The following is a 15,269-nucleotide window of genomic DNA, read 5'->3' on the forward strand; positions in this document are numbered from 1 at the left end:
GACCTCCCAGCACGGCAGTTGAAACAATGGTGCAAGTTTCCTAAACCCCTCCACCTCTGTTTACCGAGCAGTATGAATGGGCACACAACAGTTTGTCGATTGGTGGCAGGGCCATGCGTGGTGGGGTAAAGTGTGGGTACTCCCACTTCCAAGAAACCTGGCCAGTGTGGAAGAGTAGGCCAACATTCTCTGTCTCTCTCTCTCTCGAGTGCTCCCTTCTTCTAGCAGTGGCATGAGCAAGTACTTTCAGAGCTGCACCTTTACTTTGTAGTGTTTAAGCACGCACAACAACACATGCGCATGCGTGGAAACGTGAGAGAGATGCCGGACTTTTACCGTCGGCTGCCCGTGATTTTATTCGCCACGTGAAAGCACGTCACGGTGGCTTTTCACGGTGGCTTTGGTTGTGGATGTCGTTTTCACGACTGCCAGTCTTGCCATTGACCACCCCCCCCGTATGCTAAGCAGGTTTTTTTTTAAGCCTGGTTAAAATACGTACGGTGACCAATGTTCAAAACAGCAGGTGCACGGAGCTTTGGCAGATAATACAGAGCATGCTGTCAATTTGTAGCATCTGGTAGTAGTTTCCCAGTTTTTTTTTACAAGCATGTGTCTTTACTGTGTAAAACCACCACACTGGAATGTTAGGTCAAAGCACTTATTATATCTCAACTTCTTCTCTCGCACTGCAAGACTCTAGAATTACCTCCCATCGTCTCTTGTCCTAAATTCCTGCTGTAACCCTGCTCAGGTTTAAGACATGTATTTCACACTTATCAATAACAACTTTCAGGAGCGCCGTTTGCTCCTGGCCACTTGGCATTTTAGGACATTTTTGGGCCCTCTGCTCAGCAATCCAGACTTGAAAGCAAGTGGGTTTGTGATCCCTGTGTGAAGACCCTTGAATGTATGGGGTTGCTGTGTTCCTCTTTAAAGTATGGGATTTCTCCAGGGCCCCCGGTTTCCTGCCTCGCATAACGCAACACTCATTCCAGTATAATAACAAGTGGCCAAACAACAGCGCGGTGGCGAAAGCCCCTTCGAGATGAAATAAAGTGTCTTGGGACTCAACGGGGCTTTGCTTGATTATAAGACATGAACAGAAAATTGTTATAATTAGGATTTCATTTATAATAACATCACGTCGTATTGCACACAGGAAGAAGACATTTTATGACATGTCCACAGATTAACTCAGTATTCTGATCTGGCAACATAGCCTCGGTGTGCTGTGAAGAAGGGCCATTGCCCGAAACGTCGCATTTCGCATTCTTTTTTTTTTCATTTAAGGCCACACACACACAAGTGTCATTGACGAATGTGTTGAGTTAAAAATAACAAAAATGAGCGACTGCTGTTGTTGAGTGTGAGGAGTGGGTGTGACGGGGGGCGTGGTCCGTGTGAAGCCCCGCCCACCCTCGCGCGGCCCCGCCCCCCGCGCGGCCCCGCCTCGAGCTGGCGGCGCGCGACGCTGAGCGCCGCACTCACCTGGGACACGAGGTGGTCAGCAGCGCGTGAGTCGAGCTCCACAACATTCACTCACACACACTCACCTACACATTCACCTACACACACACTCACCTACACACACACTCACCTACACACACACTCACCTACACACACACTCACCTACACATTCACCTACACACACACTCACCTACACATTCACCTACACATTCACCTACACTCACACTCACCTACACACACACTCACCTACACACACACTCACCTACACACACACACTCACCTACACACACTCACCTACACACACTCGCCTACACACACTCACCTACACACACTCACACACACTCACCTACACATTCACCTACACACACACACTCACCTACACACACTCACCTACACACACACACTCACCTACACACACACTCACACACACTCACCTACACACACTCACACACACTCACCTACACATTCACCTACACACACACACTCACCTACACACACTCACCTACACACACTCACCTACACACACTCACCTACACACACACACTCACCTACACACACACTCACACACACTCACACACTCACCTACACACACTCATACTCACCTACACACACTCACACTCACCTACACACACTCACACACACTCACCTACACACCTACACACACTCACACACACTCACCTACACTCACCCACACACACTCACCCACACACTCACCTACACACACTCACACTCACCTACACACACTCACCTACACACACTCACACACACTCACCTACACACACTGACCTACACACACTCACCCACACACACTCACCTACACACACTCACCCACACTCACCTACACACACTCACACACACTCACCTACACTCACCCACACACACTCACCCACACACACTCACCCACACACACTCACCTACACACACTCACACACTCACCTACACACACTCACCCACACTCACCTACACACACTCACCCACACTCACCTACACACACACACTCACCTACACTCATCTACACTCACCTACACTCATCTACACACACTCACACACTCACCCACACTCACCTACACACACTCACCTACACTCACCTACACTCACCCACACTCACCCACACTCACCCACACTCACCTACACTCACACACTCACCTACACACACCCTCACCCACACTAACACACTCACCTACACTCACACACTCACCTACACACACTCACCCACACTCACACACTCACCTACACACACTCACCCACACTCACACACTCACCTACACACACTCATCGCCTTGGTACACACTGCCTGTACATACTGTACACACCGCCTGTACACACTGTACACACCACCTGTACATACTGTACACACTGCCTGTACACGCCACCTGTACACACTACCTGTACACACCGCCTGTACACACTGTACACACTACCTGTACATACTGCACACACTATCTGTACACACTGTACACACTACCTGTACACACTGTACACACTGCCTGTACACGCCACCTGTACACACTACCTGTGCACACCGCCTGTACACACTGTACACACTACCTGTACACACCGCCTGTACACACTGTACACACTACCTGTACACACTGTACACGCTACCTGTACACACTGTACACGCTACCTGTACATACTGTGCAAACTGTACACGCCACCTGTACACACTGTACACACTACCTGTACACACTGTACACACTACCTGTACACACTGTACACACTACCTGTACACACTGTACACACTACCTGTACATACTACCAAGTATACACTGCCTGCTACACACGAATACACGCTACCTGTAGGCCTCGGCAAGGTAAGGTAATTTACCATTTCTACCGGGTAAAAGGGTAAAGGTAAAGGGTAGTAGGGTAAAGGTAGCTCGGAAGAACTACCCGGTAGGGTAAAGGTAGCGTGAAGTATTAACCCGGTAAATGCGGTGCCTTGCTTACTGCTAAAAGCTCTGAGGCGCAGTCCGTGGCTTCCATTTAATAAGTAATATTTAAAAAAAAACTGTTTTAAAAGCACGCTTTTATCAAATGTACGAGTAACACTCTTTGGTTCTATTCGGTAGTCACTTAGGTAAAAAAATAAAACAACAAAAATCACGACGTTTCGGCCACAACACAAGTGGCCTTCATCAGGTGAAGGGACCGTGCTGTCACGAGGACAGTGAAGACAGCCAAGCCCAGGGCGCGTCCTCCCACACGCTGTCCTCGTGACAGCACGGTCCCACCACCTGATGAAGGCCACTTGTGTTGTGGCCGAAACGTCGTGATTTTTGTTGTTTTATTTTTTACCTACGTGACGTTGTTGCTGCTGCTGCTGTTGTTGCTGGTTTTGTTGTTGCTGCTGCTGTTGTTGTTGCTGCTGCTGCTGTTGTTGTTGCTGCTGTTGTTGTTGTTGTTGCTGCTGCTGTTGTTGTTGCTGCTGCTGCTGTTGCTGCTGCTGTTGTTGCTGGTTTTGCTGTTGTTGCTGTTGTTGCTGCTGTTGTTGCTGCTGTTGTTGTTGTTGCTGCTATTGTTGTTGCTGCTGCTGTTGTTGCTTTTGCTGCTGCTGCTGCTGTTGTTGTTGTTGCTGCTGTTGTTGATGCTGCTGCTGTTGTTGTTGCTGTTGTTGCTGCTGCTGTTGTTGTTGCTGTTGCTGCTGTTGTTGTTGCTGCTGCTGTTGTTGTTGCTGTTGTTGTTGCTGCTGCTGCTGTTGTTGCTGCTGCTGTTGTTGTTGTTGCTGTTGTTGCTACTGCTGCTGTTGTTGCTGCTGCTGTTGTTGCTGTTGTTGCTGCTGCTGTTGTTGTTGTTGCTGCTGCTGTTGTTGTTGCTGTTGCTGCTGCTGCTGCATGCTATGAGTCGTGTGGACGGCTTGGGGCATGCGGGGATCAAGCGCAGCGTCGTGAGAGAAACGAAGCCGGCGACCTGAGTTCGATTCCCGCTTGCGGCCACCGCCCCTCCAGTGTGGCGACTTTGTGAACCGGTCCTGGGCCTCGCCTAGGTCGACTCGGCCTCAAATGAGTACCTGGTGCGGTGTCTAAAACATCGACACTGGGAAGACAAAGGCGGCCGGGCGTGGTTGCTGGCCCCCCCTACCCCCCCTCGTGTGTCACGGTGCCGGCCTTCATTAGGTGGTACTCGCTATCAGCACTTGCCCCCCACCACAGTTTTGTTACAGGCTACAGGGGGAAACCTGATGTCCTTGACCACCTTGTGGTGTGTACACTATCACACACTCGGCATACTCCAGGCCCTCTCCACACTCCTCTTGTGTTTGCGGTATTGTGTTTAACAAGGTGCATTTAAAACCCCCTTTGTTTGTTACGTAAGGTGGGGTTGAAAGATCCCCTACACACTTTGTCACAACAACAACAACGGAGTGCTTAAGGGGTGTACACGGTACAGGCGAACCATCTCTCGAGTGTCCCCCCACAGTCGTACACACGGTGTGATCATGCTGTGTGTGTGTGATGTGTACGCGTGGGGTGTGTGTGTGGTGTGTGTACACGTGGTGTGTGTGTGTGTCCACAGTCGTACACACGGTGTGATCATGCTCTGTGTGTGGTGTGTGTGTGTGTCCACACAGTCGTACACACGGTGTGATCGTGCTGTGTGTGTGTGGTGTGTGTACACGTGCTGTGTGTGTGGTGTGTGTACACGTGGTGTGTGTGTGTGTGTCCACAGTCGTACACACGGTGTATCATGCTGTGTGTGTGTGGTGTGTACACTGGAATGTACTTTTACTGTGTGTACGCGTGGTGTGTGTGTGTGTCCACAGTCGTACACACGGTGTATCATGCTGTGTGTGTGTGGTGTGTACACTGGAATGTACTTTTACTGTGTGTACGCGTGGTGTGTGTGTGTGTGTATCGTGTAGGCTTTGTACACTTTGTTGTTGATGGCCCAATGTGTACACCTTGAAATGTGTATTATTTACACTGTACGTGTCGCGCCTTAGGGTGGACACATCGCTGTGCAGTGTATACAATGTCACACAGTACTAATATAGTGTGTGTATAATGTGTTATCCTCAAGTGTTAAATACTATAATGTAGGTGTTTTAATTTTGAGGTCTACATAATTCATTTTCCATAAAATTTCGATTTAAAGCTTTCGTGACTGCAGGGATTCATCGTATTGGTTCTTTCGGTAAAAGTCACGTAGAAGGGAAATAATAAAATAATACAAATAAAATATAATAAAATAAAATTCTCACGACGTTTCGGCCACAACGCAAGCAGCCGTCCTCAGGTGAAGAAACGGAGCTGTCGGAAAGACAGCGTCCTAATCATTTTCCATTGTCATCTAAATTATTATCGTCATCATCGTTATACACGATCGATCCACTTGTGGATGAAGGCCTCTCACACATCACCATTCTACTGCTGGATGAGGCTGATGCCATTCTCTCGCCTGTCTCATCCGTCACATTTCATTCACCAGCCTACCTCTCTAAACACGTGCAATGTCTCTCTCTCTCTCTACGTTAGTATTCCACGGTCAATCGGGTTCGTCTCTCTGTATCAACCAAATCCTCCCCCCCACCGAGCTTGTATCTCTACATATATAATAGTACGCGGAGAATTGTGTTGTCGCAGTTACACAAAGGTGTGCATGCGGAATCATTCGGTATGCGTTTCCTTGGGCGAACGGATACCACATCGCATATGCATACTGGGTTTACGTCATCTGATGGGCATGCATTGCGTGTAACGCGCCCTTGAATGTATTAATGCTACAAACACCCCCAGTATCTTGTGTGTGGTGTTGTGGGAGTCGTGCCAGGTGTGTTATACTCGGTGTGTGCACGTTTATGTGCATCGTCCACTTGGAACTCTGACAGTAGTGAATGGCCTACAGAAGGTATAGCGCATGGGATGTTCTAGCTCAGGAAACATGTTTTTAACCGGCAATAGATACATTCGATCAGGCCTGTCACGAACATCCGTGCAAAAGGCCTTCGCAACTTTACGTCTTCTCAAAGTGCAGCAAGGCTGGCCCCAAAGTGCCACTGAAGTGCAGAATGACAGCTGTGTGTTATGTGGAGGGACTATGAGCTGGGTATCGTCGTGTATTGTAAATACATTTTTCAGGTATCGAGCGTTCAGTCCGTACCCTGTGGTGTTGTGTTTCAAGTATGCATTGTTAAAAACAATTACTGGGCCGCTGCGCCTGTGGTCAGCTGTTTGATTCCCGCTGCCGCGTGGTCATTTGTGTTTTTTTTACTGGAATAACCAAAGTGCTTAGTTTGGAAATGTTCGTGTTAAAGACTGTGCGATGTCTTTGAGTGACTCTGAGCTGGGCACCCTGCCTTCTCGAGCTACGCTCCAATTTTTGTTCCTTTTTTGGCGAAGATGCGTGCGTCATAAGTTATACGATGAAATTCACAGATATTGGTCCTTGTGTGCGGGTGTCTTTGTGCCAATTCTAAAATTAAAAGTACAGTACCCACGATGTAAATATATATTTTTTTAAGCATTACTTTCGAAACATTTACCCAGGTCTCTGCCAAAAAAAGCAAAAAATATAAGTGGTTTCCCAACCGATGTGACTAGAATTTTTATCAGAATAGGAAACTTTATTTAGACCAGAGGAATCCAAAGAGCTATGAAGCTCTTTTTTACAGAAATCCAGTAGGGGCGGGTCACCAAATGACAATGGAAAACAATACATAAAACAGTTTAACACGTAGGCTTTCGCGACCAATATTATTGATAATAAAGGTTTTTGGGTCAGATCGCGTTATTTATAAATGTGTCGTAACCCTCCACCACCCACCCCGGCCAATCAGCAAAAAGTGTCACGTTGACAAAAGACAAAATAGTTCACTACTTTAGCCCTCTGGTGTGTGGAAGAGTGAATCCACAACATTTACAATTTGAGTACGACGTTTCACTGGTAATTACATCCAGCATCATCGGGCAATTCGCCAGAATGGTAAATCCCTCACTTGCTCCCGGTCTTAAATAGAGCAGCAGGGTTATGTTATCATATAATTCATTCAGGTGCAGTGATTTGAGAGAGCTCCGTTTAAATAAAGATATCCAAATCCTGGCAGCTGATAAAGGCCGCACTACCGTAGTGATGTCATGAGCCGATTATGATAATAAAATTAGAAATTTACTAGAAGAAAGTACCTACATTAAAATTAAACGAGATCCTGCTATAGCAAATCTGTACATGGAAAACTTTAAAATAAGAGCACTTGCCTCGAGCACATTAAAACCATATTTTTGGTTTAGATATGTGGATGACACTTTGGTTGTCTGGCCACATGGTAAATATACACTTAATGATTTTCTAAATCATCTCAATGCACAAAACCCAGCCATCCAGTTCACCATGGAAATGGAGGTGAATAACACACTCCCGTTCCTAGATATTTTGCTTGGACATGGCCTAAATGGTAAAATAACACACAGCGTTTACAGAAAGCAAACGCACACTGATGCCTATCTGAATGCAGATTCGCATCATCATCCAGCTCAGAAATCCTCTCTTATCAAGACGCTCATAAATCGGGCTAAAACAGTGTCAGATGGTGAAAGTCCAGTGAGAGAGATCAAACACGTTAAAGAAACTCTACGACAGAATGGCTACAATAATGCTCAAATTAACAGAGCACTGAATGCCAAATCACGATCACTGCTGAAAGCGATCAGATTGTTAAAAAATTAAAATTCCATATATCTCAGGAGTAACTGACAAATTAGCCCGTGTTTTGCAATAGCAAAACATTACAGTAAGATTTGGTACAGTACACAAAATTCAAAAACTAGTATCTTGCACTAAAGACGAATTACCTAAATTATCAACAGAAGGTGTATATCGGATTAATTGTTTGTGGCAGATGCTATATTGGACAGACAGGAACATCAGCATAACATTAAAAGAACACAAAATAAATATTAAATTATCTCAAACAACTGTCTGCAGTGGCAGAACATGCTTGTCAACAAGGACACTCCATTGATTTTGATAACGTTGAAGTGTTGTGTAAAACTAATTATTACTGGCAAAGACTAATTAGAGAATCCATTGAAATCTAGAGAAATAAAAATAACTTCAATCGCTCTGACAGCTACGGGCTTAGTGCGGCTTGGAAGCGTATAATTAAATAATACATATTAGAATTCATTATAGGGAAACACATACTAATTAGCGGATTACTAACGTAGCATATATTCACAATAACACATTACAGCTCATTACTAATCATAATCATTGACTGATTACCAATCGATTATATAATTACTGCACCTGAATGAGTTAAATGATGACGTCACCCTGCTGCTCTATTTAATACCGGAAGCAAGGGAGTGCTTTACCATTCTGGCGAATTGCCCGATGATGCTGGATGTAATTACCAGCGAAACGTCATACTCCAACTGTAAATGTTGTGGATTCACTCTTCAACACACCGGTGGGCTAAAGTAGTGAACTATTTGTCTTTTGTCAACTTGACACTTTTTTGCTGATTGGCCGTGTCGGGTGGTGGAGGGTTACGACACATTTATAAATAACGCGATCTAACCCAAAAACCTTTATTACGAATAATACATAAAACAATAAGAGTGCAAAATAGAGAAAAGGTAAACATGTCACTAAAATAAAAATGAATAAAGTATATAAGTACTTGGGACATAAATAACTGCAATGCAGTTTTTATGCTTGAATCTGTGGAATTAAAGACTTGTGGCTGTCTGTAGCATGGTGTTAAGGTACATTTGATACATTACTTATATGATGCATTTCTAGTGTGCCTTGATTGTGTTTTCATTGCCAAAACCCTATAATTGTTTTCCTGAAATCGAGTGAATCGTTTGTAGCAAGGCACACACGACATTTTAACAGATGTTGCTTAACAATTGGTAATTTTGCATCCCATTTATCCAATGCACATTTTTGTACGTGAATGATTTTCCGTTCCCTCCCGTAGCTTGTGCAAAAGTTACATGTTTACGCAAGGATGCCTGATAACGTGGGCTGTGGAATTTAGGAAATCTTCCTTCTGGTATTTTACCCCCACCCGTGTGAGGTCTGCCTTCCACTCATTCCTGTTCTGGGCCATCATCTCTACTTCCAATTCCAATGTCCTTCACATCCCGGTTCACCACGTAGAAGCACAACTTTCTAGGCTCGTGTCTCGGGGTCTGCCGTAGTACTTCCATGTTTATTACTTTTCTTTTGATGTGGATTTCTTTTAGCTCGTCTGAGATGGATACCCACTCTTGCTGTCTTGTGTTTTTTGCGTTTCTGACACGATCCAGACTTTTGTGACCTTAGGAATGCGAAGCATCCCATACAAAAGTCCAAAGTATACACCAAGTGTATGTGTACGAATTAGGGTTCTTGAACGATAACCGGTAAACCAGTAGCCATTGTCAGAACGTTAGGAGTGAATGGACTGATAGGTACATTCAAACACACCAACAGCACGGCAGCCCCAAACACCGCACCTCTGATTAGTGTGGTTGGCTGCATACGGTGCAAAATAAGTTTTACATACAAGTTCTCGATTTTTTTTTATATCACTGTTGACAGAAAAAGGCCTGCGCTCGCGGGAGCTCAAGGATATTTGGTCTACTCTTTCACGCCGATCAGAAGTCTTGGAAGAGGTGGGCATACCCACACTTTTACCCAACCACACGTGACCTGCCGATCGACTATCTGTGGTGTCACCCATTTATGCTTCTGGGTGGACAGAGGCGGGGTTTGTAAATAAACTTTACCATTGTTTGAAATGTGATGAACACAACACTACGTTGTGCTCATTGGCCTAGACATTTATTTGTATGCGTGCGGAAAACCAGTCACCATACGTACCGTTTTTATGAGGTGACCGTGAATAGTAATAAAAAAACAGTTTTAACAACCCGAGTACACATTTTTGATAAAAAAATAGGGCGTAATAATTTCCTCCACTTTGCGATCAAATTCATTTTCGTGATTCAGTAATGTGATTGATTCAAATGCCATGTATTTCTTGTAACATCGTGGTGGTGAATTTAGTGGTCCCATTACATAAAGCAACGAAAACCTTTGATTGTGATACGTGATTTAATGCTCGCATTGGGCACCTAAACATTCCTATTAATGACTTCATTCATTATTACACTCCTAATACATAAGGAGCAGTCGATTTAAATGCAGTGTTAACGTTGGTTAAAATATATTATTCTTCACTATTTAATACAAAGACGTGCATGTATGTGTGTTCAACTTCTTTCGCACCGTACGTAGCCAACCGTGCTAAATTGGAGATGCAGGGGAAGGACAACATACCACACACAAAAAGTAGTTCTAAAGAAATTAGTTTTACATCTAGATTTAAAAGTGCCTAGCTCTAGTGGCTTCCCAATATCGGAAGGAAGGTGTCACCACACTTGATCTGTGATTGGTACCGCTCAGCATTTCATTCATACAGAATCCTGCAAAAAGATGTTTACAAACATATATAGCACTGACTGTACTATAGAGTATGTGCAAGTGATTTACCTTTAAAATATTGTACAAATAAGGCAGTTGACGACTGTAAAGACAGTTTATATAGTACTGTATAGGCTGTTTGCTTGGTCCGAGTATTAAATATCTCATGCAAGTGTAAAAAAAAACATCTCATACAAGGCATTCAGTGAGGGCTCTTCGTGAGGTTCAAAGTGCATGGTTGAGCTGTTTGAATAACACGTGGGTTACAATTGTTGAACAGCCTCACCAGGTCGCATTGCTCATAGTTGAGTAGTGTGGGTGTAGATTCTGTTATGCCATCGTCAGCCAATAGTGTATAAGTGAGGGGCCCTATCACTGGCTAAATATGTAATGAATGAAATTGTCTAAATATTTCGATATTAATATCCAGTGCATGCAGAGCTAAACGTTGTGGGCGACAGAAGTAATTGCAGCGAAACTCATTCTTCTCCGGTACCGTAGAGTACTATGCCTCTTAATATATTATTATTATTCACACCTTCAGATAGCTTGGTTAAGTATTGTAAAAAAAACACAAGCTGAAAATCCTTGCCAGGGGTCGACTCAACCCCCTAAATCCATTGAGGTGGATGAAATTAGTGTCATTTTGTGCGATGTCTACAATGCCCAATCAATGAATACGCAGGAGACGTCGCAGCGATTCCGTTACTCCTGGCCACCTGAATGTAAAATTGTAGTCTTTGATCCGCATCTACATCAGCCATGCGAAAGAAGAAGTGGTCATATGGAGAGACCTTCTTCCACCATGGTAATGCGGAATTTTCACCCTTGATCGAGACCATCCAGCCTCGATGCGAGAGCTGCACACTGGACTCATAAAATCAGAGATGGCCTGTTCGATTCGATCTCCTGGTGCGGCAAGTTTACCCAATCGGGCAAGTCTCTTGAATTCTCTGTCCACCCAGCGGGGTCTACGAAGGGTTCATCCGCAACTTAGGGGCCGTCCATAAATGACGTCACGCACCTATGGGGGGGGGGGTGGGGGGTTGAGAAATGTGACGTCACATGAAAATGTGCAACTTTAAATAAATAGGCAACACGTTATACTTAATTAAATACTTTAAAAAAAGGTTTTTTCCTACAACATCAGAGTGCAGCGCCACATGAAATACGCACTACAATGACAATAGTTTAAAGCGATTTGAAGCATGTTTTAATATTTTTTGGGGGGGAGGGGCAGAGTTTTGTGACGTCATATTTGAGTGGGGGTCTGACTTCTTGTGACGCCGTGTGACGAGGGGGGGGGGGTTAAAAAATCGGCCAAAATCGCGTGACGTCATTTATGGACGGCCCCTTAGACGCCCGGGCAGCATGTGTGCGCTGTGTGTGTGTGGGGGTGTAAACAGTGATTGTGTTCGCACTTTATCCGAGACATTTGGCCAGCACGTGGTAAAAGTTGTCCAGAGACTCTCTCACGAGGCACCTTCTGCCAAGCAGCGACACGCGCGATAAGTTGCAGGGCTGCACCCTTTACCTCCTTTTTAACCGGAATTTCATAACTGCGCGTTGCCAACAACAACTTTACAATTAGCGACATCTGCAAGGGCTCCTATTTTTGTTGCTGCCACCCCATAACCTTCGTGACATGTGCCGTTCCGCGATAGAATATCTATTGCGGTGAGTGGCACAGGCTGCTGCACGTGGGCTGGGCTCGAGACGTCGAGGCAGAGTCGAGGAAGACCGATCGGCGACCCTTTCTTTCTGTTTAACGCCCCGCGCTTCATGCCCACGATCGCAATCTTGCAGAGTCGTGCAATGTGAATGGTTACCGTGTGTGTCGACTTGGAACGCGTGTGTGCCTGCCTGCCTGAGTGTGGGGTGGTTGCTCACCTTGTGGGGAGCGGTAGTGTAGCAGCGGTCCGTGCTACCAAGCCAGCAGCCACCCGAGTTCGATTCCTGCTCGTGGCCAACACCGGTGACGATTATCTGAACCATTCCCGGGCCTCCCCTAGATCGACTCGGTCTCAAATGAGCACCTGGTGCGGTGTGTAAACATCGCCACTGGGGAGACAAAGGCAGCCGGGCGTGGTGTTGGCCACCCACCCCCTCGTGTGCCGTGCCGGCCTTCATAGGTGATCGCTAGCAGCACTTGGCCCCTGCAGTCTGTTAAGGCTACACGGGGGAATCTTTGTCTCTGGTGGTGCTCACCTCCTTTGGCAGACCTCAACCTGTGCTGGAAATGCCTCTTTGCTAACGTAGGGAGCGGCCTCTCCTTGTGAACACCGCAGTTGACTTGCTACAAAGTGGGACTCCTTTTGTCTTTGCGGATCTGCGCACCGTCCACACTCACCATGACGATGGAAGGGTTAGCCCAGATGAAGCAAAAAGATGGATAATGAAAAACATTTGTAAATCTGGCGATAAAACATTGTTTTTCCAAGGAGAATGGCGGTGAAGATGTCGAATATGTCATCTGTTTTTGTTTGCTCATGTAATCGGTTTACTTGCACATGTTTGGGGTCACGTGGACAATGAATCAAGCTAGGAGAAGCTCATAATTAAATCAGCACACGTGTGAAAGATTTTATTTCACAAGCACGGTTAATCCGCAACTCGGAGTATTCTCCCAGGGATAATTAAGAGTTAACTGTGATTAAGTTGAAACCTACAGGTAGACTGAATAATTGGTACACTCAGGATGGTGTACATTGTGGCATTTTGCCAATATCTCGTAGTTGCTATGGCTCTGAAACATTTACAACTGAAAACATACTGTACTGTGTTCCATGACACACCCTCCTTCACTGAAGTTGGCACTTGAGGGTTGACAATGTCTCCCTCTTTGTTACACGTTGCAATATTCTGACATTTGCCACTTTGTACCGTTGATGTAAATATTCATGAATGTGTTCCTCCTCAAACCAGCGTTGGGTCAGCGATTGTCTTCATTGGTGAGCCGTGAGGTAGTATAGGAAATTCCACGTTCCTGCGGCAGAGACCAGTCTATCCACATTTGCCACTATGGAGAGAATGCCATTCACTGTGTAGGGATGATGATCTGTGTGTTACAGTTGGCAAAAATATGTGTAGATTTAAAGCAGGTTAAACAGTTTATATCAATTTAACACGTAGGCTTTCACAACCAATATTATTCATAATAAAGGTTTATGGGTTATATCGAGTTATTTATAAATGTGTCGTAACCCTCCACCACCCGACACGGGTGGTGGAAGGTTCCGACACATTTATAAATAATGCGATCTAACCCAAAAACCTTTATTATGAAGTTTATATCAAATGAATACTCAGGGGTCCATTCTTCCAAGTGCTGTCACCCATAGACCATGTTATAGATAACATAGATTAGGTGATGTCATGTTCAAAGTGGCATAGGTGGTGCGAATGTCTTTTCGTGGCATTTTTCCAGTGGTGAAAATTCCACATTTTTATGGCAGAGGCTAGTTACTCCCGAAGATGCCCGTTTGTTGCCATGCTGATTGGAATGTGAATTTAAATAAAGACGCAGAAATATTAACGTAAATAAAGTATTTTTTTGGCAGCAGTCTTCTGCAAAGCGTCAAGACGGTCAAGTGCAGTTGACTCACACCTTACCACTTGGTTGCACATGCAAAGGGTGCCCTTTGTCAGAGCATTGTGGAACTTGGTACCCTCCACACGGATGCGTGCTGTTTTTCGTATAATTTGGATTGTTGTCAAATTTTCTCACCGAAAATGGATCCCAGTTTTTCTTTCCCCAGCCGGCTGTGTTTTTTCAAGCAAGGAACCGAGTGCAAACGAATTTTAGCCGCAGCTGTAGGATATGAATAAAAAAATATTTTCAGAAAAGAGCCCACATTCCTTTTTCTCAGAACGCCCCTACATCAAGAGTAGGCTTCAAAGCAGTGCGTAATGGACGGCTGGCTCAGGGGACTAAAGCTGTGCCTATGTAAATATGGTTTTTCATTTAATTACGCCTAGCCCAAGCTTTGAGGGCTACATTTGTATGTACATGAGTAAAGTGTATCGCCCAATGGACACATGGGAAATTCCTCGCAGCCAAATGGACATTCCCTGTTGTCTGTACGTGTGTGAAACGTCTTTCGCTCTGTACGTAGCCAACCGTGCTCATCGGAGGCGCCGGTGAAGGACAGCGAACTAAACATAAAGAGCAGTTCTTAAAGATATGATTTTCAATCTCGATGATTTAAAAGTGCACAGCATCAGTGGCTTCGTAATATCGGAAGGAATAGCATCTCAGACGGCCGCAGAAGCGCATCTGAAAACGCGCGCGATGCAGTGACCGTCTTTGTTCGGTGACTCTTGTACTATTGAGAGGTACTGTACTAGACTGAAATTCTGGCAAAAAATATATAGATTTCAGGGTGAAT

The 15,269-nt window shown here is 45.1% G+C and overlaps 1 protein-coding gene across 1 annotated transcript in view; it reads left to right on the plus strand.

Annotated features, from left to right (window-relative positions):
- The first annotated feature begins 1,420 nt into the window (after positions 1–1,420).
- The window catches only part of LOC116940830 (catenin beta-1-like), a 46,107-nt gene continuing 32,258 nt past the window's right edge, over positions 1,421–15,269 (plus strand). The window contains exons 1-2 of the mRNA XM_032951062.2: positions 1,421–1,514; positions 9,997–10,070. The gene's annotated coding sequence lies outside the window, so the exon portion shown is untranslated. The remainder of the gene's footprint in view (positions 1,515–9,996; positions 10,071–15,269) is intronic.

Source organism: Petromyzon marinus, chromosome 10, assembly GCF_048934315.1.
Source record: "Petromyzon marinus isolate PM22_M1 ecotype Great Lakes invasive population chromosome 10, UKy_Petmar_22M1.pri1.0, whole genome shotgun sequence".
Classification (NCBI taxonomy): Eukaryota; Metazoa; Chordata; class Hyperoartia; order Petromyzontiformes; family Petromyzontidae; genus Petromyzon; species Petromyzon marinus.